The sequence below is a fragment of the Canis aureus genome, chromosome 27 (genome assembly GCF_053574225.1).
Source record: "Canis aureus isolate CA01 chromosome 27, VMU_Caureus_v.1.0, whole genome shotgun sequence".
NCBI classification, from domain to species: domain Eukaryota; kingdom Metazoa; phylum Chordata; class Mammalia; order Carnivora; family Canidae; genus Canis; species Canis aureus.
Window position 1 is genome coordinate 42,750,572 of NC_135637.1, and position 21,577 is coordinate 42,772,148.

A 21,577-nucleotide genomic window follows, 5' to 3' on the forward strand; every position below is an offset into this window, starting at 1 on the left:
AGTACGTATAATGTGCCCTTTCCACTGCTATGAATAACTCTAAGAAAATGTCACTATTTCACATTTGGATCAGGTGTAGTGCTCACTGAATGCTTTACTGAGACCGTACGAATGTGATACTTCTACGTAGGCAACGACAGGATGCTTAAGGATGATGTGTGTTGAGATCATTAATTAGGAAGCAGACAGATGTTGGTATCCTGGGGAGTTTACATAAAACTCCCATGTATTACTTGTGATACAGCTTGGACGGGTCCTCAACTCACTTTTGAGAGGAAGGAACCACCAGAGGAACATCACAGACATGCCTGTGGTCGGAAGGTCACACACCCTTCCCTTCGTCCCAGGGTCATTTTCAAGACCTGTTATGTCACAAGACCTGTTATGTCATCAGATTCGCGTGTATCCACAGTGTTGTTAGATAATTAGTGATGGAACCTCATCAATGAAATCGAGTAGGAGTTATTGACACAGAAACTTCTCAACGCTTGGCATACTCCCCAGGAGGAAACCCAGCTCTTCAACTAATATGTAAAATTGTTCATAATGCAGGTACCATGGCTCTCCACTCACTTGTAGGGGCAATTTCCCTTCTATCAAGCAGCTGGCTCTCTACATCAACTGGTTCCAATAAAATTAAAAGATGCCCTAGGTCTCTGTAAGTAACAGAGCCACCTAACACATGGAAATTGATAAGGTGTATATGGAATATCTAGAGTAGGCAGACCAGATGGTATTAGTACAATGCAAAAAAAAAAAAAAAAAAAAAGTGGTGACGCTGAGAAGAGCATTTCTTGGGCAGGACAGTGGAGCATATGAAATAGTGTTTCGCTTTGCACGGCGTCAAATCTCTGACAACAGACCAGACTACACACGAACTAGAAGCATAACATAGAATATACCAGAAGATGCTATAATTTATCCTTTTTTCCAAGTAGATTCATTCCCAAATCTTTAATTTTTGATTCCTATAAATTTAAAAGTCAACAGCCCCGTTCCACTCAGACCTCTTCCACTGCAGCGTGAAATCATTTCATCTCTTACTGTACTGATTGCACGGTTATGCCCTGTATCTAGAATGACCACAGCAATGGGCATCCGGTTGTGTACAATTTGCAGAGTTAAAGGAGGAATATCAATAATTACATCAGAACAACAGGTGTAAACAGGGCCTGTCCTGGGACTGAGACATATGGCTATCCCAATGAACCAGGTTTCTCTTTGGATAGGAATCAAAATGCTCAAATACTGCCAACAGTTTGAGAAATATCAGGGACCAGCCATCAAATGATACGGGCACAACGGGGTGTGATCAGAGGAAAAACTTAGATATTCTAAATGTTTGCTGTGTTGTAGGCCGTGATACCCACTTGTGGGGAAAGTTTGCAAATAACCAAAGAACCTCAGAAATGAATGCTTTTCCTTAAATCTCATGCAAATGAAGCTTCCCTTTGTCCTTTTAAAGTAAACAAGGGGACACAGAGGCCGTCACATAATCACTAAATTACAAAGAACAGATGTGAGCCATTTGCGGGTAAATGTGCATGCTGGCAGAGAGGAAACAAGATAAAACAGCACGCGCTGAACCAACCAGATTGGCTTTTGAATGACTCATACATGTGTGATTACTAAAGACAGCAACAAAAATAAAACTGTTCACTTGACTAAGGCTAATATACTTTAGTTACTTTAAATTAACTGCTAATTATGCCATCTTCTGTGCCATACATCCCTTTTTTGACAGCCAAATAGAAATGCACCTTTTCAGAAATTATAGGAGCAAAGACCACCACTGGTTCCCTTGGGGTAGGTCATTACTGGTTTTGTGACCAACTGTTCTTATGGATCAATGCGTGCTTTCCTAAATCATAATTTTTTTTGTATTCAGAATCACTTCTATAGCTCATACTCATAATTAATGGTATATTTAGTGATCTTTACAAATCTCTTAGTTTGATGTATTTTATTATTATTATTATTATTTTGGAAATAAAGCAGGGAAGGATATTATCTTTGAAGTAAGTACAACTTAAAGGCAGAATTGCTGACCAACCTCCGTTCCCCATCCTTATTCCCACACCCACTGCATTCCAGTTCACACCGCCTCCAACCTGCAGCCCATCAACAGGCTCGTTCACCTGAGGTTGCTTCTCAGCACGCCAAATAGAAAACATGGGCCTTGGTCTTAAATTATGTCATCACTTTATGAGTGTAAACATGTATATGTTACAAGAGATAATAGTTAAGTCTGTATTTATTACAGAGACTACACGCTATGTGATTTTGGGGCAGAGAGAGGGCTTTCCAAAGTTTCATTTGAATTTCAGCAGTGGAGCAAAATCAGGGTTCAGCCAAAATGATAACAAGGGCTCACTTGGCAAAACCCCCTAACTTTTCCCACTGCTTCTCTCCAACCACCAGGGCCTTGTGAAGATGCCCCATCTGACACACCATCCCAGAAGCTCAGTCTTCTCCAAACAACTGTGAGTACTGCACAGGAAATGGATTTAAGCAAAATTGAGAAGAGATGCTAATGGGGGTTATATACCCTCCAAGGGAAACCATGAAGTATTTTTTATGTAAGCACCTTGCTAGATGAGTGTTCCCTAAAACACACCTTAAAAGTACTGCTCCAGGGGCACCTGGGTGGCTCGCATGGTGGAGCATCTGCCTTCAGGTCAGGTCATGACCCCAGGGTCCTGGGATCGAGTCCCGCATTGGGCTCCCTGCTCAGTGGTGAGTCTCCTTCTCCCTCTCTGCTCCTCCCCAACCCTCTCCATCTCTCAAATTAATAAAATCTTTAAAAAAAAAAGCACTGATCTATAGTTTCTCCAAATCAGAAAGGCTCTCTCCTGTTCATGTCTAGAGGACATCAGGGGAAAGAAAATTTAAGTTAGTGCATGGTAGTGAGACTACACCATGATAAGTATGTTTTAGTAGCTTTTCTGAGCCTAGTCCTGAGCTAGACAGTAAGATTCAAAACACAATACAGGGTGACTGACCTCAAGAAATTCTTAGTTCAGTGAGGTTACTGTGTTTCTCCTCTAAGCCAATAAAACTAGGTCTTTTTTAAAGAGATATTTTGAAAGCAATGTCATTCATAAAAGGGAATTTGACAGATGAAATACGGTAATATTTAGTTTGGACACACGAGAACGTATTTGATTCTTTTTAAAAAAAAATATTTTATTTATTTGAGACAGCAGGCCTGCCAGCAAGCACGGGGTAGAGAGGGAGAGGGAGAGGATCTCAAGCTGACTCCCTGCTGAGCAGGGAGCACCATGTGGGGATCAATCCCATGACCCTGAGATCATGACCTGAGCCAAAACCAAGAGGAGGATGCTCAACCAACTGAGCCACCCAGATGCTCCTTCATTCTTTTCTGTTTTTCTGACCTTCAAGATCTAAAGTCCTCACGGGAACTAGGAGAGACATTGGTGTTTCTCAAATTGCCTCATAAGCATCCAATTCCACTCACATTTGTATCAAGAAATATTTGTAATTGCAAATAAACCAAATTGAAAACAATCAGAAAAATAAACCTTTATTAGAGCAAATGTGCATGGTAAATAAAGCTAGTCTTATTACTTTTCCATTTGTGATGCCTATAAACAGAGAAATGACAGAACACTAGAACTGTAATATCTGGTAAAAATCTTTTATGAAAGGAGTACTATCCCTCAAGTAAGACTTTTCCTTACTTTTGGCACCGGACAAACTCCCAGACTAAAGTCAAATCAAAGTCAGGATTTAGACTGACCTTCCCATAGTGACGAATCTAAAGTTCTCTCATGCATGATGCCTATAAAATTAAGTTTCTGGACATTTAATTTAAATTAAATTTAGCAAGCAAGCAGTTTTTGAGCACATTTCATATGCAAAGCATGATGATGTCAAGCATTGCCAGAAAAATAGAGATAAAAATTCTGTTGAGGTGTGAGTCTTAAAAAAAATACCATATAAAATACACGTTAAAATATCAAAGCCATATTGATAAAAATGCTATTTTTCCATACAAAGGGTTTTGTTCATTGCAGTAGCACAAAAGATTATTTACTTATTTTAAAGGCAATCTAGTATAGCTGAAAGAAGTGGTATTGGTTATACAATCTTCATCTCATATAAAATAATGTGATTTTTGTGGTTTCCTTTTTAATGTTTCTTGACTCGTTTTCCTATTCGCAGAAATTGAGCAGCACATTCAGCTCACCAGAATTACCAAGTTAAGCTTTCAACAAATACTTATCTACTAAAGTCAGAAAGACATACAAGACTATCTGTGTCCATTAATTGCTCCATTCCTCTGCAAAGTTTAAGGAAATATGGGAGGGCACTGTGTTACATAGCATGATGCAAGGGTAAGACAATCTTATCTTTATTGATCTTATCGGAGTTGAAAAAATAAACATGTGCCACATTAAAATGTGAATAAATACTATACAGGAAGTTCTGGTTTTTATGGGATGGTAATCATCTCACCCAGGATTCTGTGTTTTATGGGGACTTAGCAATAAAAACTGCATCTACCTTGGGACTAAGAAATTAGCCAAGTGAAGATGTAGGAGATGGTCAAGGAAGCAGATCCTCAGTACTGAGCAGGGTGATTCTTTTTGCTATGCACCCCAGTCCCTGACCCCCTGAGTTCAAAACTGGCCTCATTTACATTAACGATCAAAAAGAAAAAAAAAAAAAAAGTAAAACAACAATCATGGAGCACTGGGGTGGCTCAGTAGGCTAAGCCTCCGAGTCTCGATTTTGGCTCAGGTCTTGATCTCAGGGTCTTGAGATCAAGCTCCATAGCTGGCTCTGCATTCAGTGGGGGGTTTGCTTGAGATTCCCTCTCCCTGCTCCCTCTGCCCCTCCCCACCCCTGCACTTGCATGTGCAAGCTCTAAAATAAATCTTTAAGGGCAGCCGGGGTGGCTCAGCGGTTTGGTGCCACCTTCAGCCCAGAGTGTGACCCTGGAGTCCCGGGATGGAGTCCCACATCGGGCTCCCTGCATGGAGCCTGCTTCTCCCTCTGCCTGGGTCTCTGCCTCTCTCTGTCTCTCTCTCTCTGTGTCTCTCATGAATAAATAAATAAAATCTTTAAAAATAAATAAATAAATATTTAAGAATAAATAAATAAAAATAAACATAAATCTCCCTGCCCCACTTGCAAATTTTCCTAGAGGGGATAAACCACACCAGAGTAACCAACAGTTGCAAATGCCCAGAGGTATGAATGCAGCACGCCTGGGAAACAGCAAGCAATCTGTACACAACACGCATCGCCTCAGTGATCATCAGAATCTCCTGGAAACACTACAATGTTACATTACACTACTGTTGTTGTAGGACTCTGTCTTCATAATGTAAAAAAAAAAAAAAAAAAAAAAAAAAAAAAAAACTGGATAGATTTCCTCCAGGACAGAACACTCTACTCACATTCATCTCATCTACATTCACTCCCAAGACTTAATAAACACTAGGAACACACAATACTCCTTGTGAGAGCTTTGAAACGTTACCCGGATATAAGGAAACACATTTTGGAGAAGAGTTTATCACCTACATGATATCAGTTTTGATAGACAGTACTTATCAACAGCATTTACAAAGGTGATTGCAAGTTGGGAAAGCTTGAGAGGAGGCTCTACCTGTAAAAAGGAAGGGTTTCTGTGAATTTGCAAAATGGGAGGGTCTCCAGGGGCTTATCAATGTTCTAGCAAGAACCAGTAACTTGGAGATCGCAGCAACCCTCCCAGGCAGGTAGGCAGAGAGTCAAATACGTGTCTTGGGGATTCATCAGAGGAAGGAATAATTTTGTGCTGTCAGGAGCAAAAGCTCCATCCTTGAGGGGTGATGTGTTGGACCTTCAACAATTTGGATAGACGACCATTCCAGATGGGAGTAACATTTGCCACAGAAGGCCCAGGATTTCTTTAGTCACAATGAAGTCAACTGGTTAGCTGGAACAGGTCTTTCTATTGGGGGAAAATCTAGTGGTAGATTGAGAACAGGATTCCTCCTATAAATGGGAAATGGAAGTTGGGACATGCACTAAACACGGAAGCATAGACTTTCATGGTGGTTACATAAACACTGAGCGTGAGTGTGGCCAGAATGTACTAAAACAGGGAAGGCCAGAACAGGTAGGGATCGAGGACAGAGGGTCACCCATGGTTATCTATGTTTCTGAGGAGAGGACCAGAGAGGACCTCAGGTAATCTTGTGGATTAACTGCAGCTGATGACAAGCAGCATCTACTCGAGAGGGGCCAACCCCAGACAAGGAAACCACTTACAGGTCCATATGGATTTCATCTCAAATTCATAAATAAAGAAAAGATGTACCTGTATATGCAAGAAAACAAGATTCTGCTCAGTCACTACCATAAATACCAAAAGGGATGAGGGGGCTGTAATATTTTAATCATTAACTTATTTTCGAAATGCCGGAGTGCCACGCTCGTTGAAGAAATGGAGGGAGAGGAAGGATGGCCGGTACATGGCACCTAACTGGCATGCCACAACTTTGTAGAAGCTTAATTAACAAAAAAAAAAAAAAAAAAAAAAAGAATAAATGAACTGAGAATTCATCTGACCCATAATATAAAGATACCATAGAAGGGAAGCTCTATGAAGTGTACTCCTAGTTAATCACTACGATGAACCATGTTAACATCTGCACAAAGGCTGGACTCCGAGTACCAGCTAACAATCTTCTGTCGTCCCATCCGTGGCCTGTAAGGCCGTTTTCCCATCCTCATCGCCATATATAAGTTGGGTTGCTTACGCACAGGTTATTTATTTATTTATTTATTTATTTATTTATTTATTTATTTTTTTTACGCACAGGTTATTTAAAGCAGGCAAATGACTTCTTTTGATATTGACTTTGGTGTCAAAGCCAGTTTTGGGGTGTTGCACAGAAAGGGCTAAGGCATAATGGTTTTGGTTTTCCTCCACCAAAAAGCATGGACTATGTGGCCGCTTTTCCAGTGCGTGTGCTCGAAAGGTGCCAAATCTCATTAAGGAAGAATAAAACATAGATGATCCGGGATTGATGTTTAAGAAGAGTTCTAAGTGAAGAATTCTATGATTAAAATTAGTCAAAACTAGTGATACCTACAATATAGGATGCTGTTATAATGAATTGTGACTTCCTGAGACAGTCACATCATCACCATTGGTCTTTACTTTCTTTCTTTAAAAAATATATTTATTTATTCATGAGAGACACAAAGAGAGAGAGAGAGAGAGGCAGAGACACAGGCAGAGGGAGAAGCAGGCTCCCTATAGGGAGCCCAATGTGGACTCGATCCCAGGACCCCGAAGTCACACCCTGAGTCAAAGACAGACAGTCGACCACTGAACCGCCCAGGTGCCCTGATCTTTACTTTCCTTCCTTCTTTTTTTTTTTAAATTGGAGTTCAATTTGCCAAAATATAGCATAACACCCAGTGGTCTTTACTTTCAACCATGTTTCCCATAACCCTCGTGTACCCAAGTTTTTCTAAAATTCCCATGTTAAATTTTGTCTGCATCATCACTATTTCTACATAGAAAACTCCTGTCACAACATCTAACATCTTGTTCTTTTAATCTCTAAATGCAGAGGGGAGGTTTTTTTTTTTTTTTTCCTCTCCACCTAATTAACATATTCGACATTAACATTTGCCCTTGAAAATGACACCCAAAGTAATGGAAAGAAAATTTAATGAACACCAGTAAAATAGGAATAGAAGCTTTTGATTTTTTTTTTAAAACTACAGTCCTTTACGTGAAACTTAGAAAAGTAAGTAACATTCAAAAGTAACATGGAAATAATTATAATAGTTTTTAAAAGTGTAGCTTGAAGTAGAAGGCTTTAGCTCTAAAGAAGCAATATCACATTTTAAGTCTATATTTATCAAATTGAGATCATGGCTGTTACACACTTGCATTCCTTAGGCAGTTATTAAAAACGGTAACAGTTTACAGATAATTATTTCCTAAGATTTGAAGTTTTCATCTTTGCTGCCCTTTATCTAGAAGTCTTACTCAAAATGACATCTGATAGTGTATGGAACTCTGCAGACAACCAAGTACCATGTAGAAAAATAAAATCAATCTTTAATTCTCTACTTCTTATAAGAAAATTCACTATTTAATTAGATAAATGATAAGTATGTTACCCACCGGACTTGCAGGATTTTGAGCCATGCTACTATGAGAAAATTGGACATAAAAAGAGCTCTTGCCCTTGGCTTCTCAGGTGCCACCGTGTACGGAAGGTGATTCTTTTTGGCTTCTATTTTTTTTTTTTTTTTTTTAAATTTTTATTTATTTATGATAGTCACACAGAGAGAGCGAGAGAGGCAGAGACACAGGCAGAGGGAGAAACAGGCTCCATGCACCGGGAGCCCGATGTGGGATTCGATCCCGGGTCTCCAGGATCGCGCCCTGGGCCAAAGGCAGGCGCTAAACCGCTGCGCCACCCAGGGATCCCTTTGGCTTCTATTTAAGCTTATCTCTCTGTCCTTGGTTTTTAAAGCAAAGCTTCCTTTCCACAAGGGGCAGGGATGTTTCATCTGGCGTTTGACTTACAGTATCTGAATCATGTTCCACTTCTATTTGCCAGAGACTCTCAATTTTAGCGTTGATTACTCAGAGAAGAAGGTATGTAATACTCCTGCATGACCTTTCAGTAATTAATATTTTAATTTTTTTTGGCTTTTTTTCAACTATACTTTCCTACAGGTTCAAGATTCCAAATTCGATATCACTCTTCTTGTTCTTGGGGAGACAATGTACCCGTTAATGGATTCTTCAAATAAAATTGGAAATAACACCAGAAAATATAGGCCCTGTCTAAAAATGGGTTAAACATTTCAGGTACATTATTCATCAAAATTAGTGGCTTCAGATTTAGCAAGTAGGTCAAAATGAGGCATTAACACTTTATTTGGTGGGATGTGAATAGTAGAAACTTCTAAGGCTCAAAGTTAAATATTTGCTTCTTGGCCTAAGATTATTCACCTATTAAAAAAAAAAAAAAGCTAACTGTTTAGCCAAATTTTAAAAGAACATTCTTTCCAAATAGTAAGACATTTAAGTGTTTAAATGATGAAGAAACACCACCAGTATGAACACTTCACTCATCTACAAGAGTGTCACAGCTGCAAATGCTCTGAACCTCGCAGTAAGTTTTCTCTTTTTTCTTTTTTTAATATTTTATATATTCATTTGAGAGAAAGAGAGAGCAGAGGGACAGAGGAAGAGGGAGAAGCAGGCTCCTCCCTGAGCAGGAAGCCTGACTTGGGACTCAATCCCAGGATCATGACCTGAGCTGAAGGCAGACACTTAACCAACCGAGCCACCCAGGTGCCCAGTTTTCCCTCATTTCAAAAGACAGACTGGAAATCCTGTCACCAGGAGACTGCAGTACACCCCAGGCCTGGGACGTCACATCCTCAAGGCAATTTTGTGACAGCAAAGAGAGGGAAGCATTATTCTGTAATCATTTTCTTTGCTATGGGTTATACGGATTTTATATTCTACATTATATTGCCTCTACTGAAGAACAGAGGAGGGCTGTATTTCAAATTCTAACACGTTAAAATAAGTTATTCACTAACTCGTAGTCTGGAAAGGAAAACAGGTCTTCTTGAGGTTTATCTTTGAAACAGGATCACTTTGGTTTGCATAAACTTTTCTATGCAAGATAGCCTACTACTGCTATGTTTCCAAATCTCCATAAAAGACTACAGAACAGGGGATCCCTGGGTGGCTCAGCGGTTTAGCACCTCCTTCAGCCCAGGGCCTGATCCTGGAGACCTGGGTTCGAGTCCCACATCAGGCTCCCTGCATGGAGCCTGCTTCTCCCTCTGCCTGTGTCTCTGCCTCTCTCTGTGTCTCTCATGAATGAATAAATAAAATCTTAAAAAAAAAAAAAAAGACTATAGAACAAAGCATTCCTCTCGTATGCATTCGATCACTACATTGAGCTCCTGGCGGTCGGTACGCCTTGGTTTACCTTGGACTAACTTGATTAGTATGACTAATCAATATTCTCATATGCTGTTATTGTAGCATCCTTTCTGAAGCATCTACTGTGAAAGACACTATCCCAGTGACTGGCAGGGGTTTTCAAAAGGAGGTAGACATCAAACCTGTCTTCAAGCAGCTTATAGAACATACTTGAAAATGAGACAAATACCTAAGCAGCTATCAGAAGGGAGAAAGATCAACGGCCCCGGGAATTCAGAAGAAAGAGGTCAGTATTGCAATTCGATGTAATTCTCAGACTTTGTTCTGTGCATGTTGTGAGGCAGGAATAAATCTCTCTTTAAAGGAAACTCCACGTTTGAAACACTACTTCACTTAGCAAAGGAGTTAAAGGCAGTTGCTTAACTTTCCATGGACTGATTTTTTTTTTTCCCCATTTTTGGTAAAGGCTCAGAGGCCAAAGTACCAATATCAGAAAAGGAACTGAATGATAGCAAGGAAGCCTAGTATATAACTTTTACCTCCCATTTATATAGCTAAGTTGTTTTAAATTCAGTCCTCTAAACCAGATTGTTGGGATCCCTGGGTGGCGCAGTGGTTTAGCGCCTGCCTTTGGCCCAGGGCGCGATCCTGGAGACACAGGATCAAATCCCACGTTGGGCTCCCGGTACATGGAGCCTGCTTCTCCCTCTGCCTGTGTCTTTGCCTCTCTCTCTCTCTCTCTCTCTCACTGTGTGCCTATCATAAATAAATTTTTAAAAAAATTAAAAAAAAATAAGTAAATAAACCGGATCGTTAGTGAAAATGTTCACATATTTTTAAATTTAGCCATGTTTTAAGATTTTATTAACAGATATGGACATTGGGGCAAAATTATTGGCTTAGAAGTATATGTATATATTATACTTTTCATATTAAAGTATGTTTTAGGGGCCCCTGGGTGGCTCAGTTGGTTATGTGTCTGCCTTTGGCTTAGGTCATGATCTCAGGGTCCTGGGATCGAGTCCCGCATTGGGCTTCCTGCTCAGCGGGGAGTCTGCTTCTCCCCCTCCCTCTGCCCCTGCTGCTGCTTCTGTTCTAAAATAAATCCTTTTAAAAATAAATAATAAACTATCATGTTTTAATTGGGGAAAACCAGTAATACTAATGGTCTTGATAATTAGAAACTAAACCAGTATAGCCTAAAAGTCAACACAATATTAGAAATATTTTAGGAAAGGAATGAAAGTATATCTGTAACCATTTGTTTCCGGAATGAAACACAACGCTTTCATCAATTCCATAGCTGTAGACGGCATTGAGTGAATGGATGAAACGACCAGAACTGCAATCCATGAGCTTGGCCAAATGAGGTGTAACCACCTATAGACCAGCACCTGCCCTTTGAACAGATGTAAAACGATCATCTATGTATTCTGTCCATCCATTACCTATGCAGATGTCTTTGGCTTTGGGTCATAATCTCTTATAAAGAGAACTGAAAATGTAACACATCCCATAGACTCTCTGATCCACCCTTCCAGGCTCCAGGATCAGCACTTAAGATGCAGATTATTTTCTAGCTCAATGCATGTTACGCATTCTGAGACTTCCGTAAGTTGTGCTATGGATGAAAGTTTGCTGACTTCAGCTTTCTTAGATGGCTTGTTTTTGCTCTTATATGGAACTCTTCAGTGTTCTAAAATCTGTTTATATCCACTTTCTTCTTCCTGGTACTTATTTTCATTATCTTTTCTCATTTCTAGCCAAAGGATGCATTAATTATATTAAATATCAAAATAAAATTATACTCTCTCACCTATATTTTTCTGGCTTTCTTAAAGCTTTCAGGATATTTATTCCAATAATAGGTGAATCATTTTGTTCCTAAAACTTCAGAATTGTTTTTGGCCTTTGCTCACTAGCAAAAACATTGAACTGTGGAGACTGTGTCTGTCTCCCTGTGGATTGTTCATCACTCAGATAGGCTGAAAGTCAAAGTACAAGAGAAATAGAAGTCTCCCTCCCCAAGTCCTGCCTGCCTGTCTCTTATTCCTATTTTTCTCTCTCCTTCCCAATATCCCATCACCTCTTCCTCCTGAATCTACTCTACCAATTCTTAAAAAAAGAAAAAATAATAAACATTTTTTTGGGGACACTGTGAAAATATTAACTTATTTGTTCATTGCCCTACTCAGTTGTTGTGATGTTCTGGAGAAACAGTCACTTGGGCCTATTTTTTAGAACAAAACCTTAACAAACATCAGAGTGCCAGGCACAGGTACTCAACCATGTGAGATGATGTCATATGCGCTGATACATGTGAAGGTGATATGATGTCATGTATGTTCATACATGTAAAAAGGAGATGGTATCATGTATATTCATATGTGTGAAGGTGAGATGGTGTCATGTGTTCATACATGTGAAGGTGAGATGATGTCTATTAATGTTTTAATCAAGAAAACAAATCTTCACTTGTTGATTGAACATTTCTGTCATCTGTCCACATCAAGCATCTACATTCCATACAATGGAATATTCCTGAGCCATTAGAAATGACAAATACCCACCATTTGCTTCGACATGGATGGAACTGGAGGGTATTATGCTGAGTGAAATAAGTTGATTGAAAAAGGACAAACATTATATGGTCTCATTCATTTGGGGAATATAAAAATTAGTGAAAGGGAATAAAGGGGAAAGGAGAGAAAATGAGTGAAAATATCAGTGAGGGTGACAAAACATGAGAGACACCTAACTCTGGGAAATGAACAAGGGGTGGTGGAAAGGGAGGTGGGGGGGTTGGGGTGACTGGGTGATGGGCACTGAGGGCGGCACTTGGCGGGATGAGCACTGGGTATTATGCTAAATGTTGGCAAATTGAACTCCAATAAAAAAATTTTAAAAAAAGAGCCTACATTCCCCCTACAGATAGAATAGTAAAGAATCCCTCCATTGGCAGCCTAAGGCACTTGGTGAGTATAGATGCTTTCCTCAATGTGATTATTCTCCTAAAGTTCTCCTGTAGATGTCCTAACAGTCTAAAGGTCTGGAACCAAGGTTAAGAAGACAATTTCATGAAAAGGTAAAAACAAAGAAGGAGAAAGTTGACTATATGTGTGAAAAAGCAATACATGTGAAATATATTGTTTGAATTTAGTATTAGGCATTTTGTATTTATAAACTTAATAAATAGTGACTTATCCAGTACATAGTAAATTGCACTTCACAAATGTCAGTTCATTTAATACTTTTAAAAACACTATTTCATGTAGGAGCACATTAACACAGAGATAAGTAATTTTCCCAAGACTGTATAGCTAAATAATTATCAAAAGTATAGGTCAAACCCACGTAGTAGGACTCCAAAATCTCACCCTTAAATCCTATACTGACCTACAATTGCCTTGGTCCTTACTGTTTGAAAACAGGGAGTGTAGCTTGGCTTTCTGAAAGGTTAGTTCCCATGTGTGCAGCAGTGCTAATGAGTTTATTACAGAAAAATGGGGAAAATTAGGAAGCACCCAAAGCAATCTACACAGCCAGTTCAATTCCTATAAATACCAACAGCATTTTCACAGAACTAGAACACTACTAAAATTTGTATGGAATTATAAAAGACCTCAAAAAGCAAAAAAAAAAAAAAAATCTTAAGAAAGAAAAGGCTTGAGGGATCACAATCCCATATTTCAAGATATAGTACAAAGCAACAGTCAACAAAACAGTGTGGTATTAGCATGATAATAGACACATAAATCAATGGAACAGAGAGTCCAGAAATAAACCCACTATTATATGGTCAATTGATATATGCCACAGGAGGCATGAATATACAACGGGGAAAACACAGTCTTTAATAAATGGTGTTTGGCAAAAGAATGAAACTGGACCACTTTCTCAGATCATGCACAAAAATAAAATCAAATGGATTACAAACTTAAATGTGAGCCATGAAACCATAAAAATCCTAGAAGAGAGCAAGGGCAGTAATTTCTTTGACACTGGCCAAAGCAACATATTTCTAGATAGGTCTCCCCAGGCAAGAAAAACAATAGCAAACAAACTATTGATACTGCACCAAAATAAAAAAGCTTTTGCACAGTGAGGAAGGACAAAATCAACAAAAGAAAAGGTGACCTACTGAAGGGGAGAAGATAAATGCAAATGACATACCGATAAGGAGCTCCTACCCAAAATATAGAAAGAACTACAACTCAACACCAAATCAATCAACCCATCAAATCAATCAACCAAACAAACAATAAATAAATAATCTGATTAAAAACAGGCAGCAGAGGAGGGGGCGCCTCGGTGGCTCAGTCGGTGAAGCATCTGACTTTGGCTCAGGTCATGATCGAGCACTGTGTTGGGCTCCTCCCTGGGCATGGAGCCTGCTTAAGATTATTTCTCTGCCTCTCCCCCAACCCATCCCTGGGTCATGCTCTCTGACACACACACACACACACACACACACACACACACACTAGTTTTGTTTTGTTTTCTTAAAGGGGAAAACAATAGAAAACACAGCCCTAATTTTGTTCCCTTTGGCTGGTGAACATCAGACTTCCCATACTTTTCTATCACAGAAGGCAGTCGTTCTAGAAGAGCTAAGAGTGTTGACAGCAAAGAAAAAGCGATAACCACCCAAGAACAAAGCACTGTAAATGTCGGCTAAGCAACCAAGGAAAGTCAGTAACTTATTGCCAAAAGAGGATAAAAGAAGTGAGACAGAGATAGGCTGGTGCAAACTCTTAGAGAAAAGTGACTCTAATCAGAACTTGTACCCATACGAAAAAAATAAATGCATGCCCATTACCCTCAATCTGTCAACTTCTCATGAAATGACAGGCATGGTACGGAGGCAGGAAGAATTATAGAGTGAGTGCTTATTGTTGCAGTTGTCCAAATACTCAGTGGCCAAAAACAGATTAAAATAACCCTAAAAATATATAGGGAAATTCAAAAAAAAAATATGTGAACAAATTGGTTTGAGGCCACAGTTTAAAGAGTTTAAGTGCTCTCTGATACTACAAGCCAGATGATAACTAATAAAGGAGTTAAGCAGAATAATAGTCTCCATAGGAACCTGGGAGTATATTACATTACAGGAAAAAAGAGAATTAAGGTCTGTTCATCAGCAGACGTGAACGCAGAGAGATTATCCTGTACTGTCCTGATGGGCCCCAAACAATTATGGGGGTACTACTGACAAGTGGATGAGGAAAACAGAGAGGGGGCCAGAACCACGCAGCGTGAGAAGTACTCTCTCTACCCACCTCTGCTGGCTCTGAAGACAGAGGATGGATAGGGATTCTCAGCTAGAGTGTCCAGAGACGCACACAGCCCAGCTGATGTCTTGCTGTGAACCCAATGAAACCTACATCAGACTGTTTCCTGTGCAACTCCTAGGAAACAGATCTGTGTCATTTAAGCTAAGTTTCTGGAAATCTGTAGAAAATTCAGGTGGTGGCCATGAATCTCTCTGTAGGAGCTGCATCCTGGTGCTGGGAGTACTGACTAGGAAATCAGGTCCATGGCACCGTGAGCTGGAGTCAGCTGTGGAGAAGAGGAGGAGCTCCTTCGCCACTCTTCATAGGTTGTCCTTGGGCTCGGAAGCAGCCGCCTCAATCTCTGTGATGCTCACAGTCACTTACATTACTGTGCCTTGATCCCCATTTCCTGTTGCCCTGAACTACTTCTTATAGTTGAAAACACACCAGATTGGGCTAAGGTAACTGGAGCCCATGTCACTCCCTCTTGTGTTGGAGAACCCAGACGTTTATGTCCATAGGTAACTTGGAGTAAACGTGCTTGCGAGAGCACACAAAAAACCACATCCAAGAATATACACAATTATGTGTTAACCACGTGCCGTAATTGCAAATGTAAGAGAATACAAGTACCGGTTATTACGTAAAAAAGCATTAAGAAAGCAGAATGTTTCATATTCCCAGTGCATTAGATAGATAAAATGGCTCCTTAATAGGTAATAAATGGGTATCACATGATAATCCAATGACTTGCTTTCATTTCTTGCAAAAGCCTGCCTGTGGAAAGAGTCTGAGGTCAGTCGTGGACTGCATTGTTCGACTCACCACCTACGCCCTTCGGGAGTGTGGCCACGATTTTGAGAAGATATGAAACTCTTCTGATTTTGAAGAAAACCATGTCCCAAAAGTTTAAACCGAGACTCCCTCGTAACATTCCACCAGCGTATGGTATGATCTGATATATTGTAGCTTACTTTGTAAAAATTTAATATACTGATGTTTTAAGATTCAACCTCAAGGGCGCCTGGGTGGCTCAGCTGGTTGAACATCGACTCTTGATTTCAGCTCAGGTCATGTCCTCAGGTGGGGTGGGATCGAGCCCCATGTGGGTTCCACATTGAGCTCCATGCTCGGTGCGGGGGGAGTCTGCTTGAGATTTTCTCTCCCTCTGCACCCTCCCCCACCCCGCTCATGCACAGGTGCATGCTTTCTCTAAAAAATAAATCGTTAAAAACAAAACAAAATTTAACCTCAAAGGCAGGCTATGAAATACTCAAGCTGTAACTATCTCAAATGAAAACTCTCAACTTGTGGTTGATTATAAATGAAATTTTAAATACCCATATTCTGATGGAGAAACGAATCATTATTGCCCAATGAATTTGACTTGAATTATCTAATTTTTGGTAAGAAGTAAATAAATATCTCTTCCTTGTCTGTTTTCCTTTCTCTTAGCCCTCTCTTGTCTTCTTTAGGTTTAGCTTATTGAACAATCTAAGAAAATATTCAAACTTTTTTTTTCTTTAAAATATTGCCTAAAAAAATAAAAAATAAAATAAAATAAAGTATTGCCTTGTCACTGCTTGTGACACATTTTATAAGGAATACTGGCCATATGGCAAGTTCTTAACACTTGCATTTAGAAAAAAAACAAAATATAATCCACATGATTCTCATAACTTCGTCAGTTAACAATTTATGATTTTGACAAAGCAAAACAAAATAGGTTAGAGATTGACTGTTATAGATCTAAAATATTATATTCTATATTTTTTAAAGATTTTTTAAAAAGATTTTATTTATTCAATCATGAGAGACACAGAGAGAGAGAGAGAGAGAGGCAGAGACACAGGCAGAGGGAGAAGCAGGCTCCATGCAGGGAGCCCGATGTGGGACTCGATCCCAGGTCTCCAGGATCACGGCCCGAGCCGCAGGTGGCACTAAACCACTGAGCCACCCAGGCTGCCCTTAAAGATTTTATTTATTTATTCACAAGAGACCCAGAGGGAGGCAGAGACATAGGCAGAGGAAGAAGCAGAAAAAATATCAAATCCCATATTATTATGCATGGAATCCCATGTATTCTGTAATGTATTTGGTATTTTGTTCATAAAGAGAGATTCCAAAGTCAACCAATGAAAAGGTGACAAAAAAAGATATTCCATCATTATGTCAATATTTGGGGTATTTTTTATTATGTCTTTTTAAAAATTATTTCAGTATTTGATTAAATGTAAGATAGAAAACTGGAATTCTTTCATGCACACTATGAAAGGATTTGGTATTCATCTAACCAAAATAAAACACTTTGAGAACCAGAGATTATCTATGAAAGTACTGAAATATTTTAATGAGAAAAACTATAAAAATTGATTAAAATTTTAAAATTATTCTAGATAGTAAAATATGTTCTAAAATTTCTGGTAAAAAGGGGATCCCTGGGTGGCTCAGCAGTTTAGCGCCGCCTTTGGCCCAGGGTGTGATCCTGGGAGTCCCAGGATCGAGCCCCACGTCAGGCTCCTTGCATGGAGCCTGCTTCTCCCTCTGCCTGTGTCTCTGCCTCTCTCTCACTCTGTGTCTCATGAATAAATAAATAAAATCTTAAAAAAAAAAATTCTGGTAAAAATTTTTGGTCTTCTTTTGCAAGACATAAAAGAGACCTTTACTTTTAGAATGGACATATTTTCCCTTTCCTAAAGTGTTTATTATTTAAGAAGCATGTTTATAAATTTCACTGAAATTATATTTTTAATAACGTGACAGATCTGCTCCCTCAAGTAGTTCTCTTATCTAGATAGTATCTATCACACTGCAGTCAACTACAAAACCAAAAATAGTAAAATTCAAATTTAGAGAAACACTCTTCCTAAGGGGAGCCTATTTAAACTCTATAACATTTAGAAAATTCTCACAGCCCCAAATACATTCTTCAAAAATATAGTTTCATCAGTTTCATGTAATGTGGACAAACCCATTCTCTACCATTTTGAGTAAATGATTGAACAGTCAATGCAGTTGGATTACTAAATAAATTGAAAGTCAAGGAGTCAATATTTCTCATAAAAATAAATCAAATTACGGTACATCATAGTCTCCATTGTTAGTTCCAGATCTACTTGGCACGTTTTAAAACCAGTCCTGAATCCTGCAATTCCAAGTCTTTGATTAAGCATGCTACCATAAGGTGTGTGTCCATGATTATGACCCAAGCCATAAAGTCTTGGGGGTTTTAGAAGAATAACGGGGCTCACAGCTTTTCCGGGGGTGTTAAACGAACATTCTGGAATACTGGGTTTAGCTGGAGTCAACGTGATGGGATTTGAATCATCAGTACCCTTTAAAGGAGGCATTGGAATTATGCGAGGACATTGGCTGTGACAGGCCCAGACAGGAAGGCAGATCTAATCCAGTCGCCCCTGAGAATCTGCACAAAGTAGACATTATTGTGTACAGCCTGTTGGTCACGTGAGCAAGAACCATGTGTTCATTTGCATCTTGTCAAATTCTTCCCTATGCCCTAATCCAGCCAATGAGCCACAACCTAGGGACGAAACATGCTCCTTTTGAACTTCTAAAGCTCCACCCAAGGTAGACAGCTCTCTGATAAGCCCGCCCAACTGACCAATAGCACGGGTGGTGTTCGGTCTGGTGTAATGCTTGCACACTGTACACGCTCATGCGATCCACGGTGCCAGATGTCACCAGAGCTGTGGCCATGGCAGCGAACTAGTTATTAATTTCAATTAGCATATATGGAACACAAAGAGCAAATGCCCCAGCAAGATGAGTCACAATATATGGATGCATTCAGGGAAAGAAGACACTAAGTCCTAGAATAATTCCACAAGCTTCTACTAAGAACCCCAACATGCTCTTGAAGCCAACTCGTCCTAGCGGCTTCGGAGCCACAAGAGAAATGTTTATTCCACATAAGCATCAAGAATCAGTTAAAAGAAAGAGGCATAGACGTACCAATGAATAATCTTCCCATGTGCATCTCAGGCCGCTCTATAAAGCCTTCTTAAACACTAAAGAGAGCTCCCAGGAGAGGTACGCCAGGGCTGTGGAAACAAATACAGCCCAGCCTTCTAATCCTTCAAATCCGAGTAGACAGGGTTGGGTTTCCTCATCACTACCCAGTAACTTGCCAAACATGTCATTAAACTGAAAAGATCAAGTGGTCAAGTAAGGACGGCAGGTAAAGCTATACCGTTGGTGGAACTGAGCCCCGTGAGCAGGACGTCAGGACTTATTGGGTTTACTGCACCAAAGAGCAAGACCTTCCAGGTCCTTCAGTCAGTTAGTGGCTACAAGTCTAAATTCCTATAACTTGCCAAAAAAAAAAAAAGATGATCGTGGTTATCTAAAGAGATGAATTGTTCACATGATAAGGAACAGCACAGCTCCTGCCAGAAGATGCTCCGTGAGCTGGTTTTCCCTCAAGTGATTGTTCCAACCTTTAACGGTAAGCAGTACTTTTGTGGTATCTTGTTAAAAAGTGGATGGAATTAAGACCTAGAATAGATCAGATTTGGGAATCTCCTCTCCATTGTGCTAACGCAGGACGCCCACTGTGGATCAAAGATGTGGAAAGGATACGTGTTCACAGACTCAACAACTATGCTAAATCCTAAGTGAAAATCACCTTTGATGTAGGAAATCGTAACACGTGCTATTATGATGAAGCTCAAGACAAAGAATGACATGATAGAAAAAAATTCTGTACATTTCCAGAAAGTAAATGTGTTAGGCAAATGTTATCATATGCAAAATACAGTGACTCAAGAAAGGTTATAGGCTATGTGATATTTGACAGCTTATAAGCAATTTTTTTCTATAACATAGGATTTTCCTAAACTCACATGACCTTAAGATAAACATTTCCTTTTGTTTTTAAAATTTATTTGAGAGAGAGAGAGACAGAGATAGTGAGAGAGACCTCAAATGGGGAGGAGAGGGAGAAGCAGGATGCAGGACTCAATCCCAGGAGCATGGGATCATGACCTGAACTGAAGGCAGACGCTTCCCTGACTGAGCCACCCAGGTGCCCTAAGGCAAGTATTTTCAATTAAACTATTTAAAGGTCCATATTTGATAATGATGCAATGATTTAAATTAAAAATTATTTTTGGAAAAAAAAATATTTTTGGGGTCAGACCGGGTGGTTCTGTGGTTTAGTGCCACCTTCGGCCCAGGGTGTGATCCTGGAGACCCGGGATCGAGTCCCGTGTCAGGCTCCCAGCATGGAGCCTGCTTCTCCCTCTGCTGTGTCTCTGCCTCTCTCTCTGTGTGTGTGTCATGCACGAATAAATAAATAAATTTTTTAAAAAATAAATAAAAAATAAAAAATAAAAATTATTTTTTGGGTCACAAGGGGCCCTAGTCATTCCCCTTGAGGTCCATAACCTTGAGCCCTAACCGTTCTTCAGATGCATTCTTTTACTAAAAGCTCTTCGTAAACTTCATCTTATTTCTAACTCAACATCAGAGAATTAATATGTTAGTATCGGAATGTGATTATTAATCCCAGTGTAATTAAAATGATATATATGGAACCACTTAATAGAACAAGGGGTGTAGATGGAGAAGAATCTAAGAACTAGATTCTCTACCTGAAAGTTCTCTACCTGAACAGAAAACCGTTTTTTTTTCTGATCTCTCTGCTAATTCAGTCCATGGCCCCCAGAACGGAACTGTGGGTGCTCTATTCCATTCTGTCTTTAATGAACCTGAACTGAGCAATTGGAACAGATAGTCACTTATTCACAAATGCTGTCTAGTTCTAATTCTTGGCCAAATAAGCTCTCAGAAAGATGATTTAAAAAAGAATCTGAGCACCCATATATATGACAAAGGTATTTTGGCTTATGAGGAATGAACATAGCTTCTGTCCTGGCAAGATCTGTTTTTAAAGATGAAAATCAGCATCATCCTTACAGGAAATAATTCCTTACCCCCTCTGTCTGAAGCACAGTCACAAATCATTTCAAAGTCCTTGCTCCCAGTGGCGATGCTCACAGTCTCTTGGGCTTTCTACTTTATTGGGATTTGAAAGAAAAAAAAAATCAATGAAATAATTTTGTTAAGAATAAAAACATGAGCCTCTTGGACTTGGGGAGGAGCAGATGACACCGGAGCCCATCAGTATTTTCCATGCGGTTCCTGCTGGTACAGTGGTTCAAGAATGTTAAAAAACAAATCCCCCAAAACCAGGGATGAGAGATATTGGCTAATCAGAGCAGAAGGGGTTATATCCAGGCAGCACCTACACCACTCCACACCTGCTCAAGCCCTGCAGCTTAGTGCAGTAGGGTTTGGGGGAAGCTCCTGAAAACACCAATAGATCCGTGTC

General features: G+C 39.6%; 2 long non-coding RNA genes and 1 pseudogene across 2 annotated transcripts in view; 1 reads left to right on the forward strand and 2 right to left on the reverse strand.

Annotated features, from left to right (window-relative positions):
* Positions 1-21,577, reverse strand: part of LOC144299571 (uncharacterized) — a 694,273-nt gene that overhangs the window by 448,852 nt on the left and 223,844 nt on the right. The window lies entirely within an intron of this gene.
* Positions 2,239-16,675, forward strand: LOC144299570 (uncharacterized). Its single transcript, XR_013366262.1, has 5 exons — positions 2,239-2,483; positions 4,186-4,358; positions 8,723-8,857; positions 10,055-10,238; positions 15,998-16,675. It is a non-coding gene; the product is annotated as an uncharacterized LOC144299570 (long non-coding RNA).
* Positions 18,301-19,611, reverse strand: LOC144299616 (zinc transporter 6 pseudogene; annotated as a pseudogene).